The sequence below is a fragment of the Pipistrellus kuhlii genome, unplaced genomic scaffold (genome assembly GCF_014108245.1).
Source record: "Pipistrellus kuhlii isolate mPipKuh1 unplaced genomic scaffold, mPipKuh1.p scaffold_m20_p_33, whole genome shotgun sequence".
NCBI lineage: Eukaryota > Metazoa > Chordata > Mammalia > Chiroptera > Vespertilionidae > Pipistrellus > Pipistrellus kuhlii.
In genome coordinates this window covers 474,694-492,134 of record NW_023425533.1, presented here as the reverse complement: position 1 = coordinate 492,134, position 17,441 = coordinate 474,694, and positions in this window count along the sequence as shown.

The window sequence follows — 17,441 nt, the reverse complement described above, 5'->3', positions numbered from 1 at the left end:
ACCAACCTCAGAATTATGGGGGTGCCAGAAGAACAGAGAGAGCAAGATACTCAAAACCTATTTGAAGAAATAATGACTGAAAACTTCCCCCACCTGGAGAAAGAAATAGTCCAGGAAGCACAGAGAACTCCAAACAAGAGGAATCCAAAGAGAACCACACCAAGACACAACATAATGAAAATGCCAAGGGTAAAAGACAAAGAGAGAATATTAAAAGCAGCAAGAGAAAAACAGTTACCTACAAGGGAGTGTCCATACAACTGTCAGCTGATTTCTCAACAGAAACTATGAAGGCCAGATGGGAGTGGCAAGAAATATTCAAAGTGTTGAACAGCAAGAACCTACAACCAAGATTACTCTACCCAGCAAAGTTATCATTCAGAATGGAAGGTCAGATAAAGAGCTTCACAGGTAAGAACAAGCTAAAGGAGTTCACCATCACCAAACCAGTATTATATGATATGCTGAAAGGTATTCTTTAAGAAGAGGAAGAAGAAAAAAGTGAAGATAAAAATTATGAACAACAAATACTTATCTATCAACAAGTGAACCTAAAAATCAAGTGAATTAAAAATCTGAGGAACAGAATAAACTGATGAATATAATAGAATTGGGGCATAGAAAAAGAGTGGACTGACAATTCTCAGAGGGAAAATGGTATGGGGGGTGCAGGAAGAAACTGGACAAAAATTGTACACCTGTGAATGAGGACAGTGGGGCGGGAGTAAGGGCAGAGGGTGAGGTGGGAACCGGGTGGAGGGGAGCTACCGGGGAAAAAGGAGAAACAATTGTAATAATCTAAACAATAAAGATTTATTAAATTAAAAAAGAATAACCTCTCTTAGGTATCTAAGTATAGCAAGTTCATAATTGAACTAGAGGCCCGCTGGCATCTGGTTGGCCCACCCCGCCCACCCCAATTGGGCCAATTGGCAGGTTAGCTGGGAGGAGGGGCTGAGGGCGGTCAGATCAGGATTAGGGGGTCCGGGTGGAAGGGCTGCAGGCGGTTGGCCGGCCTAGCCCCCTGATTGAACTCCCACTTGAACTCCAGGTTGAATTCCTGGTTGAGGGGACAATTTGTATATTAGCCTTTTATGTTTTTATTTTTATTATTATTATTTTAGGTATTATTTTATTTTTTTAAATAAATCTTTACTGCTCAGATTATTACACTTATTTCTCCTCCTCCCCCCCCCCATAGCTCCCTTCCACCAGGTTCCTGCCACACCTTCTGCCCTTACCTTCCCCCCTCGCTATTGTCATCATCCATAGGTTATATGATTTTAATCCAGTCTCTTTCTGCACCTCCACACCCCTTTCCCACTGATAATTATCAATCCACTCCCTTTTTTTGCCCCCGATTCTATTATATTCACCAGTTTATTCTGGTCTTCAGATTTTTGTTGTTGTTGCTGTTGTTGCCAATGCAAAAACTAAACCACATACCTGTTATTTTCAAAACTTGAATGTCAAGAGCAAAACTCTGGCTATTAAATAATAACAACAATGCCAATGCAAAACAACAAAATAAGAAATCAGAATTATGGACATATTAATATTTTTAGCTACTAAATGAGTCTTTTGTTGCTGGTGTAGATTTACTCAGATTCCTTGGACTTGCTGCACAAGACTTTGCAGAAGACTGAAAGCTAACAGATTCTAGCATGAGCAGGAACATGATTAAAGAAGAGGCTTCCACTTCAGTCTTTAATTTCTTTAGATGACTCCATGTTGGCACCTCAGTCCCTTGTGTAGCCTTCAGTTTTTTTCTCCCACTTTGCTGTCGTCTGGGCAACTCTCAGTCCTTTTGGATGAAGGGACACAGGAGCTTCTCTGAGTCCATTGTGATGACAGACATAACACTCTGGTACCCCAATTGGCTGCATTGCTCCTTCTTTCCTTTCATTTTGAACCCAAGGTTTGAACCCACAGCACTCCCGGCCTGGCTGCTCCGGGCCTGGATGCTGTTCTGGGCCTGGCTGCTTCGGGCCTGGCTACTCTGGGCCTGGATGCTCTGGGCCTGGATGCTCCAGGCCTGGCTGCTGTTACTCCGGGCCTGGCTACTCCAGGCCTGGCTGCTCTGGGTCTGGATACTCTGGCCCTGGCTGCTGCTGCTCCAGGCCTGGCTGCTCTGGGCCTGGCTGCTCCGGGCCTGTCATTCTTCCATTTCTCCAGCTGGTCACATTTTAAGAGCCCCATCGGTCCCTCATTGCTCTTATTATCATGTTAATTGTTGACTATTAACTACCCAGTACCTCCTTCCTGTGGTTTTGGATGACAGATGTCCTTCATATTAGTTTTAATTTTTAAATTGTTGTGGGAGTGGCAGACCAGTTGCTCACCTATGCTGCCATCTTGGTTTCTCATATATTAGCCTTTTAGTATATAGGATGATAAGCTTATTTCAAATATATGTCCTAAATACTGGTTTTGGGGAAAAAGGTGGGCAGAAATTCAGAAACCTGAGGATTAAAAAAGAAAAAGATCATGAAAGGCAAACAAAGACTAACTATTTCAGATTAAAGAAGACTAATGAGACACAATAACTAATTGCAATGAGTGATACTGGATTGAACCTCGCATTTATATTTTCTATAAAAGACGTTAGTGGGACAAATAGCAAAGTTGAATCAAGTCTGAATGTCAGAGAATAGTATTGTTTTGATAATTGTGTTGTGGTTATATAAGTGAATGTTCTTGTTTTTAGAAAATACACACTGAAGTATTTAAGGATAAAGGAGTATCACGTGTGTAACTTATTCTCAAACAGACCAGAAAAATGTATTCATATTTATAATGAAAGAAAATAATAAAGTATAATGATATAAAATGCTAAGTATGGGAGAATCTGGATGATGAGTATATGAAAATTGTAATATCTTTGCAATTTTTCTGTAAACCTGAAATTATTCCAAAATGAAAAGTTTAAAATATCTGTAGTCATCTATCTTTGTCGCTCTAATATGTTTTAGATGGAAAATCTACACACAAATCATCTTCTTTTCCTGGCAGAGGTATCTTCAATTAATTCATGGAGCATATGATCATATTTAAATCTAAGAAATAATTTAAATCCACTTTAATTTCAAAAGTAGACCTGTGAGGACTAGGTGATGCAGAGACTCCAAAATAAATCTGGCAGGATTATTCCAGGAATGACAGACCATTCAACTTGATAATTGGTACCCTAAAGGGAAGGTTGCCATCTCTGCTGGGTGCCTACCAACTTTCCAAGCACCAGTGCCTATTCAGAGATGTTTGTCCACAGAGCCAACTTCCATTAAAATCCATTGCCGCAGTATTACGTTTGACCACCTGAGGGCGTGCTAAAATTACTTTTACTAACTAAGAGATTTCCAGGCACTGGGAAGTGTGTGAGAGGTCTGAGTCCCAGATGTCTTCTGGTGCCTATACAGACTCCTGGTAAGCCGAAAAGGGAGGGAGTTGTAATTTCAACCTTAGGAAAACTATGTTCTCTTCAGAGTTCGACTTCATTGTCTTCTGCCTGCATTCCCATTTCTCTTCTCTAGATATCCAGAGCCCTCTTGGTCTCTTTAATCCTCCAACAGTTTTGCTCCAAACTCATCTACGCTCAGGTGTAAGACTAATAATAATGACAATCATCATAGCAGAGGTCTCAACTGATAATGATAATCATGTTAGCAGAATGTGGCCTCTCTCAAGAGAAATTTACAAGTTAACAGGAATCCATGCGTTAAACTTTAGGATTAGGCTCAGATTGGAAATTCACACCTCAAAGCTAGTGAAGGAGAATATGGGAGTTCATAGGAGCCTTTATTACTATCCTAAAATCATACTTTGATGTTTAAAGGGAGCCTGGCTGTGATCCAGCTAGGCAAGGAAATAAGGTGCTTAGGATTTGTGAGGGGTTGGAGGGAGATATTTGTTTTTCAGGGCTGAAAACTGGCCTGTAGAGGGGTGTTGGTTGGAAGACAGAAAAGTAGATAAAGTGAAGAACTGTCACCACCAGGGAACTTGGCAAATGCCCAATTGTCACAACCTTTTTAAAAAAAGGTTGAGTAATACAACTGTAAAGCAAAGATTGCAGATCCTCTTGTAGTTGCCCCTTTTCTACCCCCCAAAAAAGCAGAACTCTCCTTTATTTTGAAGCAGAGAAGAAAGTTGGGTGTGATACAGCAATGTACATGGTTAAGGCTTCTGGGGGAATTGATGGTGTCATGAGACTAAATCTATTAAAGGGACCACTTCCAAGAACAATGTTGCCCACCATATATCTTAAGAGAAATTTATCTATACAAATCTTTAATCACCAATTAAAAACTTATAAACATTCATTTATTCATTCAGTAATTATAGACCTGGACTTTAGATGCCTTTTAAGAAGTTTGATTTTAATCCAGTCTGTTTTATCCCAATTGTCTCTCAATAAACGTGTGGAAATATCCATCAAATTTTGAGCCCCAGGCTGGTTTGCCTCTGCGCCAACTTTCCTGCCCATACTGAGTTGTCACCCTAACTCAATCTGTTAAGATTGGCCTCCAGTAAAGCAAACAAATGTCTATGTTCACCCAAAATTGTGAAACTATATGGTGAGATGTTCTGGACCACCAATTCCTGAAAAGCAGTAGGTATGCCTCTTTCATTAAAGAGCCTGTACCTTGTTATCATTGGTCTACCTGTACTCCACATGTCTGACACTGTGTATTTTGAATAAGTAAATATTTAATACATTTTTGTGAGTTTGTAGTGTTTTTAAAGGATATTATAAAGTAACATACCATCCAAAGTTGGCAAATGTCTATCAGATACTCAACTCTATAATTTCAAATTATTCTTTAAGTTCCAGTTAAAATCACTTTCCAAAAAATACAGGGAGGAAAATAGCTAAAACACTGCCAAAGTCAACTTTTGGGAATGTACTTGCTTCTATACTATAATTTTCTGTATTATATAACTAACACATTCCAATCTATATATCTAAAAGGCTAATATGCAAAGTGTCCACTTAGGAGTTTGAACCAGAGACCGGGAGTGAGATCGCTCACTATGATGTGCGCTGACCAGGGACCAGTGCAGAATGAAAAAAGGCCCCGGCTGGCAGCCGGCAGCGAGGGAAGGAAGGCCCTGGTCAGCAGCCAGAAGACCCTGATCAGCTGTGATTGCTGGCCAGGCCTAGGAACCCTACCCATGCACAAATTTCATGCACTGAACCTCTAGTTAATTTATAATTAATAACATTAAATATACCCTTAAAATATATAGTATGAATATTCTTTTATGTCTAAAAGCAGTGTGATGTTAAAAAGGAAAACACTTTCAACTTGCCTCAGGAGACCTAGATGTAAATTATCACAGTGTTTATGGTGATGCCAAGTGATGAGATCCCTGTGCTTTTTCTTGCCCTCTCCCTTCAATCTGCCAGGAGGACACCACTTATTCTGTAAAGCTTTTCCTTTTTACAGACCTTTCCCTGGCACTAATATGTTTTTCCAGTACTTTCCTATGCCAGTCTCCCTGCTGTACCACTAGAGACTTCAGACAAAACCTTAGGACATCATCTTCCCCCACACACACACAACCCACCCCCAACACACATACCAGTCACATTTGTCTGTTCACACATCTGTCTCCTCTGCCAAAGATCAGACAGTACTGGGTTTTGTAGCTGCTCTTCTGAGTTCAGCACCTGGTATCCCGTAAGCCTTTGATATAGGTCCATATATTTGTATGTCTTCATAATTGTGCATTTTATTCTGCCACTTGTCTGCTCCTTTCATTTCAGCCATGTGATTGATTCTGCAGTTGTAGCTAAAGCAGGCCAATTTTAATACAGAAGCCGGATTGTCCAGCAGAGGGAGCCCTAAAGCCCTGGTCTGTGCTTGGGTGGCATGGAATTCAACTCTCAAACTGCAGCCTGGGCCTCACCTTTCCCAATGCCAGCTTCCCTCTACTCAGGAATACATATCTACTGTCAAGCTCTGCACAACTCAATGCCTGGACATAAATGGACAAGGGCAAGCCACAGGGGTTCTTCCAGAAAGAGATATATTCTGTTTGTAATCTAAGATAACTGAAACAGCAAGTGGGTAGCAGCACCAGAAATGAACACTAAACAAAGCACCAAAACCCCAAGAAGAATAAAAATTCTTGTTTTTGTTGTTGTTATAGATAACATGATATGAGCACTGATTAGGTGCCAGGATCTATGCTAAATGCTTGACTTATGATTTAATCATCAAAACAACTCTCTGAAGTTGAGGCCATTATCATCCCCATTTTGCTAATAAGAAACCGGAAGCTCTAAGAGTTTAATGGAACTTGCATGTTCATTTTGATATTAAGTAATAAAGCCAAGATTCAAAATCTGTTTTGTATAATGTGAGCCCCAACATGTATATAATATGTCATAATTCAAGGAAGAAATTGAGATGAGGAAATGTGGTTAAATGGGAAACAAGAACATGAGTTGGTAACTGGACAGTTGATTTTTAGAAAGTTATACAATAAACCTCTCAAAATCATCTCTCATACCACTCTTTGGAAAACACTGGGTATTAAAAAAATGACATTGTCTCCAGAAGGCCACTGGTTCAACTGAAAATATATAACTTAACATACTTAACTAGATAGTGCTGTATGTTTCTACACTAATGGGCTTTCTTGAATAGAATTTTGAGAGGACAGTACACATGACAGGTATCAAAGATCAAGGGGAGCCTTTAATATGCCATAGGGGAAAAGTTCCCTGAGTGAAATGGAAGGATTTGTAACAAAATCATTGCTCAGTGGATAAATCCAAGCTCTTATCTTCTGAAACCTGATTCTGTTCACAGGTCTTAAACTCAGCTGGCCCACAGGGAAAGGTGTCACTCTTGGGTGTAACTCTTAAGACATGAATGTTGGTATTTCACTATTGCTTTATGATAATGTTTCATCTTTAAGAGTAACCATATCGCTTTATGTCTCATTCTAAGAAGGTCTGATTCCCATTCACAATCAACTTCTTGTAGAGGGAAAAGCAAACAAGGAGGACCCTATATGTACCCAAGAATAGTGCTCATGGAGAAGATGTGAAAGATTTGCATACCCACTCCTGAAGACATGGCAACCAAACAAAGTGGAAAGTTGCCAGTCAAAACCTTTGCCAGCCCAACTGAAGTCACAAATGTTTATGCAGATGGTATAACTTTCTGTCTCAAAGTGACTTGATATGTGTCACAGGGGCATAAATTTCTTCCAAATGTACTCTTCCTGAGAGAAACTGAAAAAAAAAAGTTTCACAGCAAACTGTGCCTAGGAATGCATATTATTGGGGGCCTTATGCCTGTCTTGGAAAAAGAAGGTAACTTCACCCTTAGACTCTCAGGCCAACCTCACTGCTACTGCTTGGAAAGCCAGCCTTGGTGTACGTATAATTAGTACATCAAACTCATGATCACATGGATATTAGTGAGTACATAGCTACATTTAAAAGATAATTCCATTTGTATGCACCAATAATGAACTCTCAGAAAGAGAAATTAAGAAAACAATCCCATTTACAGTTGCATCAAAAAAATAAAATACCTATGAATAAATTTAGCTGAGGAGTTAAAAGATCCCACCTCAGAAAATTATAAGACATTGAATAAAAAATTGAAGAAGATACAAATTTTAAAAAAAGCATATTCAATACAACCTTCCAAAGCTCAACCAGGAGGACTAAAAAAATCTGAATAGGCCAATAACTATGGAGGAAATTGAAGCAGTAATTAAAAAAAAAAAGTTTAAACAAACAAAAGCCCTGAAACAGATGGCTTCAAGGGGAGTTTTATCAAACATTCAAAGAAGAAATAAAACCTATCTTCATCTGACTATTCCAAAAAATTCAAGTGGAAGGAGCACTTCCAGGCTCTTTCAAAGCCAACATTACTCTAATCCCAAAACCAGATAAAGACAATACAAAGAAAGATAATTACAGGCCAATATTCCTCATGAACATAGACTCCAAAATCCACAACAAAATTCTAGCAAATCAAATCCAGCATTACATTAGAAAGATTATACACCATGACCAAGTGAGATTTATTCTGAGGATGCAAAGTTGGTACATATCCACAATAAATGTGATACACCACATAAACAAGCCGAGACATAAAAAACGTATAATCATATCCATTGATGCAGAAAAAACATTTGACAAAATCCAACACCCTTTCTCAATAGAAACTCTCAGCAAAGTGGGAATAGAAGGATCATACCTCAACATAATAAAAGCCATATATGACAAATCCACAAGCCAACATCACATTCAATGGTCAAAAACTAAAATCATTTCCCCTAAGAATAGGAACAAGGCAGGGATACCTACTCTTACCATTCCCCTTAGACATAGAACAGACAAGAATAAAAGGCATTCAAATTGGAAAAAAAGTAAAACTGTCCTTATTCGCAGATGACATTATACTGTACAGAGAAAACCCCTAAGTCTCCATAAAAAAACTACTAGACCTAATAAATGAATTCGGCAATGTAGCAGGATACAAAATTAACAACCAGAAACCTATGGATTTTCTATACATCAATAATGAACTCAGAAAGAGAAATTTAAAAACCAATCCCATTTACCATTGCAACAAAAAAATGAAGATACCTAGGAATAAACTTAACCAAGGAAACAAAGGGACTATGCTCAAAATATTTCAGAATACTAAAAGGGGCGGGGGGGAGACATGAACAAATGGAAGAATATGCCATGTTCATGGATTGGTAGAATCAACATCATCAAAATGTCCATACTACCCAAAGAAATCTATAAATTCAATGCAATCCCAATTAAAATACCAACTGCATACTTTAAAGACCTAGAACAAATTATCCAAAAATTCATCTGGGAAAAAAAAAAAAAAACACAAAAAAACAAATAGCTGCAGCAATCTTGAGAAAGAAGAACACTATAGAAGGGATCACAATACCAGATATCAAGCTATACTACAAAGCCACTGTTCTCAAAACTGCCTGGTACTGGCACTAGAATAGAAATACAGACCAGTGGAACAGAGCAGAGAACCCAGAGATTGACACAAGCCAGTTTGTTCAATAAATATTTAACAAAGGCGGCAACAACATACAATGGAGACAAGACAGTCTCTTCAATAAATGATGTTGGAAAAACTGGACAGATACATGCAAAAAAATAAAACTAGACCACTAACTTACACCATACACAAAAATAAACTAAAAATGAATAAGGGACCTAAACATAAGATGGGAAACCATAAAAATCTTAGAAGAAGCCATTGGCAGCAAAATAGCAGACATTTCTAGTAGCAATATCTCTACACATAAGCTCCTAGGGGAATGGAAACTAATGAGAAAATAAACAAATGGGACTACATAAAAATAAAAAGCTTCTTCACAGCAAAAGAAACTGTCAACAAAACAAGAGAGCCCACAGCATGGGAGAACATATTTGCCAATGTTATCTCTGATAAGGGTTTAATCTCCAACATTTACAGGGAACTCATACAATTTAACAAAAGGAAGAGAAACAATCCAATAAAAAACTGGGCAAAGGAAATAGACACTTTTCGAAAGAGGACATTCAGAAAGCCAAGAGACATATGAAAACATGCTCAAAGTCACTAATCATCTGAGAGATGCAAATCAAAACAACAATGAGGTACCATCTCACACCTGTCAAAATAGCTATCATCAACAAATCAACAAATGACAAGTGCTGGAGAGGATGCAGAGAAAAAGGAACTCTCGTGCACTGCTGGTGGGAATGCAGAATGGTGGGAATACATACTGAGAAAACAGTATGGTGTTTCCTCAAAAAATTAAAAATGGAACTCCCATTTGACCCAATAATACCACTTCTAGAAATATTTCCCAAGAAAACAGCAACACCAATCAGAAAGGATATATGCACCCTTTTGTTCATAGCAGCACAATTCACAATAGCTAATATTTAGAATCAGCCTATGTGCCCATCAGCAGATGAGTGGATTGAAAAACTGTGGTACATATACACAATGGAATACTATGCTGCTATAAAAAGGAAGGAACTTCTACCATTTGCAATAACATGGATGGAGCTGGAGGGCATTATGCTAAGTGAAATAAGTCAGTCAGAGAAAGATAAATATCACATGATCTCACTCATTTGTGGATTATAATGAACAATATAAACTGCTGAACAAAAATAGAACCATTGACAGAGAAGCATCAATCAGATGCTCAAACCTCAGAAGGAAGTTAAGAGAAGTTGGGGGTAAGGATGAAAGATCAACCAAAAGACTTGTATGCATGCATAACCAATGGACAGAGAAATGAAGGGGTGAGGGCATATATGGGAGTGAGGTGGGGGGCAATGGAGGAATAAGGACACATATGTAATACCTTAATAATTTTTTTAAAAAATAAAGAAAATTAAAAAAGGAATTCTTATCATTTGCAACAGCATGGATGGAATTAGAGAGCATTATGCTAAGTAAAATAAGCCAATCAGTGAATGATAAATACCACATTATCTCACTTATTTGTGGAATATAAAGAACATTATAAACTGTTTAACAAAAATAGAGACAAAACAGCATCGAACAGACTGTCAAAATACAGCGGGAAGGCAGGGGAGTGTTGTGGGGCATAAGAGTTCGACCAAAGGACTTGTATGCATGCATATAAGCACAATAAATAGAGACAAGACACTGTGGGGTGTGTGTGTGAGGGCAATGCAGGGGGTAGGGGAGGCTGGAAGGAGGTCAATGAGGAGGGAAAGGAGACATATGTACTATGCTTTGTAATATGTTAAACAATAAAATAAATTAAAAAAAACATATTCCATGTTCATGAATAGGAAGAATTAACATCATTAAAATGTTCATACTATCCAAATCAATCTATAAAGTCAATGCAATCCCTATCAAAATACCTATAGTGTTTTTTCACAAAACTAGAACAAATAATCCAAAAATATTTAAGGAACCACAAAGACCCCAAATAGTTACAACAATCTTGAGATAAAGGAACGAAGTTGGATTTATCATGCCACCTGATATCAAATTATACTATAAGGCTATAGTAACCAAATCAACATAGTACTGGCACAAAACCAGACACATAGATCAATGCAAAAGAATAGAGAGCCCAGAAATAAATCTACGCCTATATGATAAATTGGACAGATACAGACAAAAGTGAAATTAGACTACATTCTTATACCATATACAAGAATAAACTCAAAATGGATTAAAGACTTAAGAGTAAGACTCAAGAACATAAAACTCCTAGACAAAAAACATAGGCAGTAACATTTCTGACACATCTCTTATTTTTATCCTGGTGCAGAAAACAAGAAAAAATAAACAAATAAGACTACAACAAACTAAAAAAATTTTGCACAGCAAAACAAACAAAACCATCAGCAAAATGAAAAGGCAACCTACCAAATGGAAGATGTTCACCAATAAGGAGTTAACATCCAAAATTTATAAAGAACTCATAAAACACAATACACACAAAAATAAATTCAATTCCAAAATGGGCAGAGGACCTAAGTAGACATGTCTCCAAAGAGGACATACAGATGGCCAATACGTTTATGAAAAGATGCTCAGCCTCACTAAACATCAGAGAAATGCAAATTAAAACCACAAATGAGATATCATCTCATACCTGTTAGAATGGCAATCATCAATAAATTAGCAAGCAGTAAGTGTTGGTGAGGATGTGGAGAAAAGGGAACCCTTGTGCAATGTTGGTGGGAATGCAAATTTGTACAGCCATTATAGAAAACAATATGGAGGTTCCTCAAAAAATTAAAAATGGAACTACCTTATGACACAGCAATTCCACTCCTGAGTATAAATCCAAAGAAATCCAAAACACTAATTCAAAAAAATATGTGTATCTATATGTTCCTTGCACCCTTATTTATAACTAGATGCCTGTTGCATGAATTCGTGCACTGGTGGGGACCCTCAGCCTGGTCTGCTCCCTCTTGTAATCCAGGACCTCTTAGGGGATGTCAGAGGCCTGGTGCACTGATACCACCTGATTCCCACAGGCCAGGGTGCATGAAACCAGTACTGAGCCTCTAGTATGCATATAAGATATTTGGTTAATCTCTTCCCGCCCTGCCCCCTCCCTCCTTCCCCCTGAGATTCATCAGTCTGTTCCATGTTCCCATGCCTGTGCATTGAGCTTTTGCCCCCTGGTGGTCAGTGTGCATCATAGTTACTGGACAAAGGGTTTAATGGTCACTTAGGCTTTTACATATTATATATAGATAACCAAGATATGTAAGCAGCCCAAGTGTCCATTAGTAGATGAGTGAATGAAAAAGCAGTGGTGCATAGTATATACAATGAAATATTACTTAGCCATAAAAAAGAATGAAATCTTATCATTTGTGACAGTGTTTATGGAACTAGAGGCTATTATGGTCAGTGAAATAAGTCAGACAAAGATAAATACTATGTGATTTGTGGAATTAAAGACCAAAATAAATGAATAAACAAAATAGAAACATACTCATAGATATAGAGAACAAACTGAGGATTTCCAGATGAGAGAGGGTTTAGGACTGGGAAAAAATGGTGAAGGAATTAAGAAATATAAATTGACAGTTACAAAACAAATATGTAGATGTAAAGTATAGCTTAGGAAATATAGTCAACAATACTGTAAGCTATGCACAGTGTTAGATGAGTACTAGGATTACTGGGGGATCACTTCATAAATTAAACTGGAGGCCCGTGCACAAAATTAGTGCACAAAATGGGTGCAGGGAGGGGTGTCCTTCAGCCTGGTCTTGGCCTTCAAAGATGCCAGCATCCCTCACCTGGCCTCTAGCCAGGGATTCCCCCCACTCCTTCCACACAGCCTCTGGGAAGATGCTTGTCCTGGGGCCAGCTCCAGTACTCAAGTGCTTGGGCTTTCAGGTCCGGCTTCCTTGCCTGGCTGTGCATCAGCTGCCATGGGAGCCTTGCCTCAGGAGTCGCCCCCTTGGACCATACTACTTGCGAGTGAACAAAGGCAGCCTCGACAGCAGTGATTTGATGTCTGTAGCATGCCTGCAGGACAACCCCCCTGCGACGCCACACTGGTCCTGTCTGGACTACTGGCAGGGGGCTTCCAGTCTGCTACTGGGGCTGCTGGGCTGTGACTGGGGGCTGCAGGTGGAGGACCCTGGCACCCATAGGGCTCTGTCAGCATCAGGAACTGGAAAGATCCATTTTTCTGGTTCCTCCCCTGCCAAAGGGACACTGAGCTTGGGGCCCCACAGGCCTCTTCCCTCCTGCCACAAGTCAGACTCTGGGCTCGCGACCCCACAGGCTCCTTCCCTCCCGTTACACAGCAAAGGTGCAGTCACTGGGCTCACGGCCGGCCAATGCATAGACACTGGGCTCCTGGCCCCACAGGCTCCTTCTCTCCCCAGCACAGTCATGGCTCAGATGCTGAGCTCGTGCCACTGCTGGTGATTCGAGCTCACTTTCCTGCTTCCAGTCCTTTGGCCAGAGACCTCTCCCCTCCCTCCAAGGCCAAGGAGCAGATACTGGGCTCCCATTGCCTGGGTGATGCTGCCAGCATCTGCTATGGGTGCCGCCATTTTTGTTGTGGAGTAATGGCTAATTTAGATATTACCCTTTTATTATATAGGATAATTGTCTATCCACTATGTTGTGCACCTGAAATTAACATAATATTGAATACCAACTGTAATTGAAAAATAATAAAAAGATGGCCAGCTGGTGTGGCTCACTGGTTGAGCATCAACCTATGAACCAAGTCACAGTTCAATTCCAGGTCAAGGCACATGCCCAGATTGTGGGCTTAATCCTCAGTAGAGGTGTGCTGGAGGCAGCAGATGAATAATTCTCAATCATCATTGATGTTTCTATCTCTCCCCCTCCTTTTTTCTCTGAAATCAATAAAAATACATTTTAAAAAATAAATAAAGCAGAAATAAAAGCAACAATAACAAAAAATCAATAAAATAAAATAATCCCACCTCAGTAATCCAAAATAAAAAGATATGCAGAAATATTTTTAAAAGATTATTCTGTTTGAAATCAATTTAAAGTAAAACATTTAGTAAGTGATGGTATTAATGTTATTTAAAATGGCAAAAAACTGGCCCTCATGTGACCAATATTTGAGGACACACACTTCCAGAGGAGTACCACAACAGTAGAAATCCCAGTCACCATGGCAGGCCTACTGGGAAGCGGGGGGAGTCTCTGGGGAAGACCATTGTTCCCTCACCCTGACTTCCTAGGAGTTGGTCTAGTCTGCCTATAATGAACAAAGATGCACACACGTTCTGAAGCCAGGAAGAGGGAAAAGTGGATCATGCTTATTTGGGGACTAGGTCCACATTCTCCCCGCTCTGTAGAAACCTGAGCAGGGCTTCGGGGCTGAGTCTCCCATCAGTCCAGAGATAGAGTGATGGGTTTCAATAAAGCATTGAAGCAAATCTTAATCTTTTTTCTTTCTTTCCCACTTTCCTTTTTTTTTTACCCATCCAGTAAAAAAAAAAAAAAAAAAAAAAAAAGAAACATCCTTTTAAGAGAACCAGATAATTTATTTCAATTAGCACTAGGGAATTCCTGGGTCACAGAGCACAAATACTTAAAAATGAATGAATTGCTTAGTTAGCTTAGGAAACATTTTCTGTAATGGAATGGCTAAAACTGATGAATGTGAATATCAGATGCTTCTTTCTAACTGCCCAATACGACAGACTCAGAGTGGTAATAAGGAGGCAGTGGTAATAAGAGGAATTACAGCAAGGAGATGGAGGCTAACCCTGCCCATTTGTGTAAACAGGTATAATGAACGTGTTCCAAGGAACCCTGCCAGAACACATAAAGCTTTCATTTTCTCATAGTATACCTGAACTAGAGAAGTCCCTTAGAGTTGGAAGCATTCTAAAGTAGTGCCAGCTGAGCAAATGTACACTCAAAATATACCAGAAAACATATTTTAAAAGTCCCAAACCTGTAATTCACTGTGCCTGTGACAAACCATCCACAGACTTCAGCTCCTGGCTCTGGCTCCTCTTTAGCAGAAACCTGTACCAAACTCATTGGAATAGAAGTATAATTCTCAAATCTTTTCCTTTGGGGTAAAAAATAGCAGTGCTAAAATAATTTACAGTCCTCACTTCCACCCTCCTTCCCCCAAAATGTCACCGTTGCCAAAAGTATAAATGGAACTCTGGTTCAGGCATTTCTAATTCTTCTCCCAAGAATTAAAGCACATAAAAAGTAAATTCTTGCAGAAACCGGTTTGGCTCAATGGATAGAGCGTCGGCTTGGGGACTAAAAGGTCCCGGGTTCGATTCTGGTCAAGGGCATGTACCCTGGTTGCGGGCATATCCCCAGTAGGGAGTGTGCAAGAGGCAGCTGATCAATGACTCTCTCTCATCGATGTTTCTAACTCTCTATCTCTCTCCCTTCCTCTCTGTACAAAATCAATAAAATATATATTTTTTAAAAAAAAGTAAATTCTTGCGCTAGCTGGGTTTGCTCAATGAATAGAGTGTTAGTTAGCCTGCAGACTGAAGGGTCCCAGCTTCAATTCTGGCCAAGAGCACATGCCTGGGTTGTGGGCTCGATCCCCAGTGGGGGCGTGTAGGAGGCAGACAATCAATGATTCTCTCTCAACATTGATGTTTATATCTCTCTCTTCCTCGCCCTTCCTCTCTGAAATCAATAAAGAGATATATATATATTTTTTAAATACTTCAACACTAGATTTTAAAAGGGGTCCACATACATTTTGAGTTCATTATCTATACATCTTCTTCATTTGTATCAGCAATCATATAATTACTGCCCAACTCTCAAGAAACCAGGGTGCATATCCCTTGTCCTTTACTCCTCCACCTATGAGTTGTGATGGGGCCAGTGAACCTTTGCAAATTATTGGAACCCTGAAAGTCGTTCCTACCCTTGAGTGCCAGGGTTAACCAGTTTTCATTTACATGATAAAAATGGTAAGTCTGAGTACAGACAATAATACCCAGAGCACTAATTTTCCCCTTTGCTTTTGACTCTATATTCAACATCTGGAAGGCCCACCCACACCCAAATTCACAACATCCACAAATGAATTCATCCTCTTTCCCCAAAACTCAGTCCTTCCATATTTTATTTCTCTTTGTAAGTGGTGTCATCTTCTGGCTCAAGCCGGAAACCCAGAAATTATTCTTGACACTTCCTTCCTCCCTAATTCACTCCATCAGTAAATTCTACTACTTCTATTATACTTAAAAGAGTTTTTTTTTTCTCTCCACCTCCATTATCATCATTAGGAGGCAGTAGCCTCCTAACTTATCTCCCTGCCTCTACTGGTTCCACCTTTAATAATTCTTTCTTCATACATTAACCAGCAGAATTTTTATATAACATGCATCAAATCATGTTACTATCCTAAGATTCAATGGTGAAGATGTCAATTTTCCACAAATCGATATAGAGCTTTAATGCAATTCTTATCAAAATCTCTGGAAATGTTTTTTTTTTTTGTAAATATAGACAAGATTATTCTAAAATTTACATGGAAATGCAAAGGAGCTAGACTAGGACAAACAATTTTGCATAATAAAATAGGAACAATCATGCCACATGATTTCAAGATATAACTACAATAATCAAGACTGTGTGGTTTTAGCAGAGGGACAAACACATAGATAAGAGAAACAGAATAGAGAATCTAGATATAGACCCACACAAATATGCTCAACAGAGTTTTTAAAAAGGCACAAAAATTCAAATGGTGCTGCAGCAATTGGACATTCGCAGGCAAAAGGATGAGCCTCAACTCAAAACTCAAAGCTTATATAAAAATCAACTCAAAATAATCACAGTCTTAAATGTATATATAAAAATTCTATAAATATTTTAGAAACGACTAGGAGAAAGTATTCAGGATCTGTGACTATGCAGAGTTCTTAAATATAAGCTGACTCATAGGGGGAAAATTTATGAATTTGGCCTCATCAAAATTAAAAACTTTTTGTTTGTTAAGGGTATAAAACTTACAGAGTTCCAATTATAAAGGTACAAACAACCAATTATAAGATAAACTAGAGGCCTGGCACATGAAATTCGTGCACGGGTATGGCCTGTGATCAGAGCCACTTTCCCCAGCTGCCCGTAGCCAGCCCCACCCCTTGCCACCACCCACCCCCAGTTACCTGTTCACCATTAGGTGATCCTTGCCTGACAGCTGGGGGAAGGAACCAAGAGATTGAGAGGTGGCTGTTCCTGCCTGCTAGCTGGACCCACCCCTGCTGCAGCTAGTCATCAGGCATTGGAGCCTGCTGGCTGGGGAAAGGGACCAAAAGATGGTGAGTGCACCAACAAGTGACTGATCCAGCAGTTGTTCTGCTGATTCTGCTGTTCTGGTCAATTTGCCTATTACGCTTTTATTATATAAGTATTGATATGCAATGTAAAACATAATGA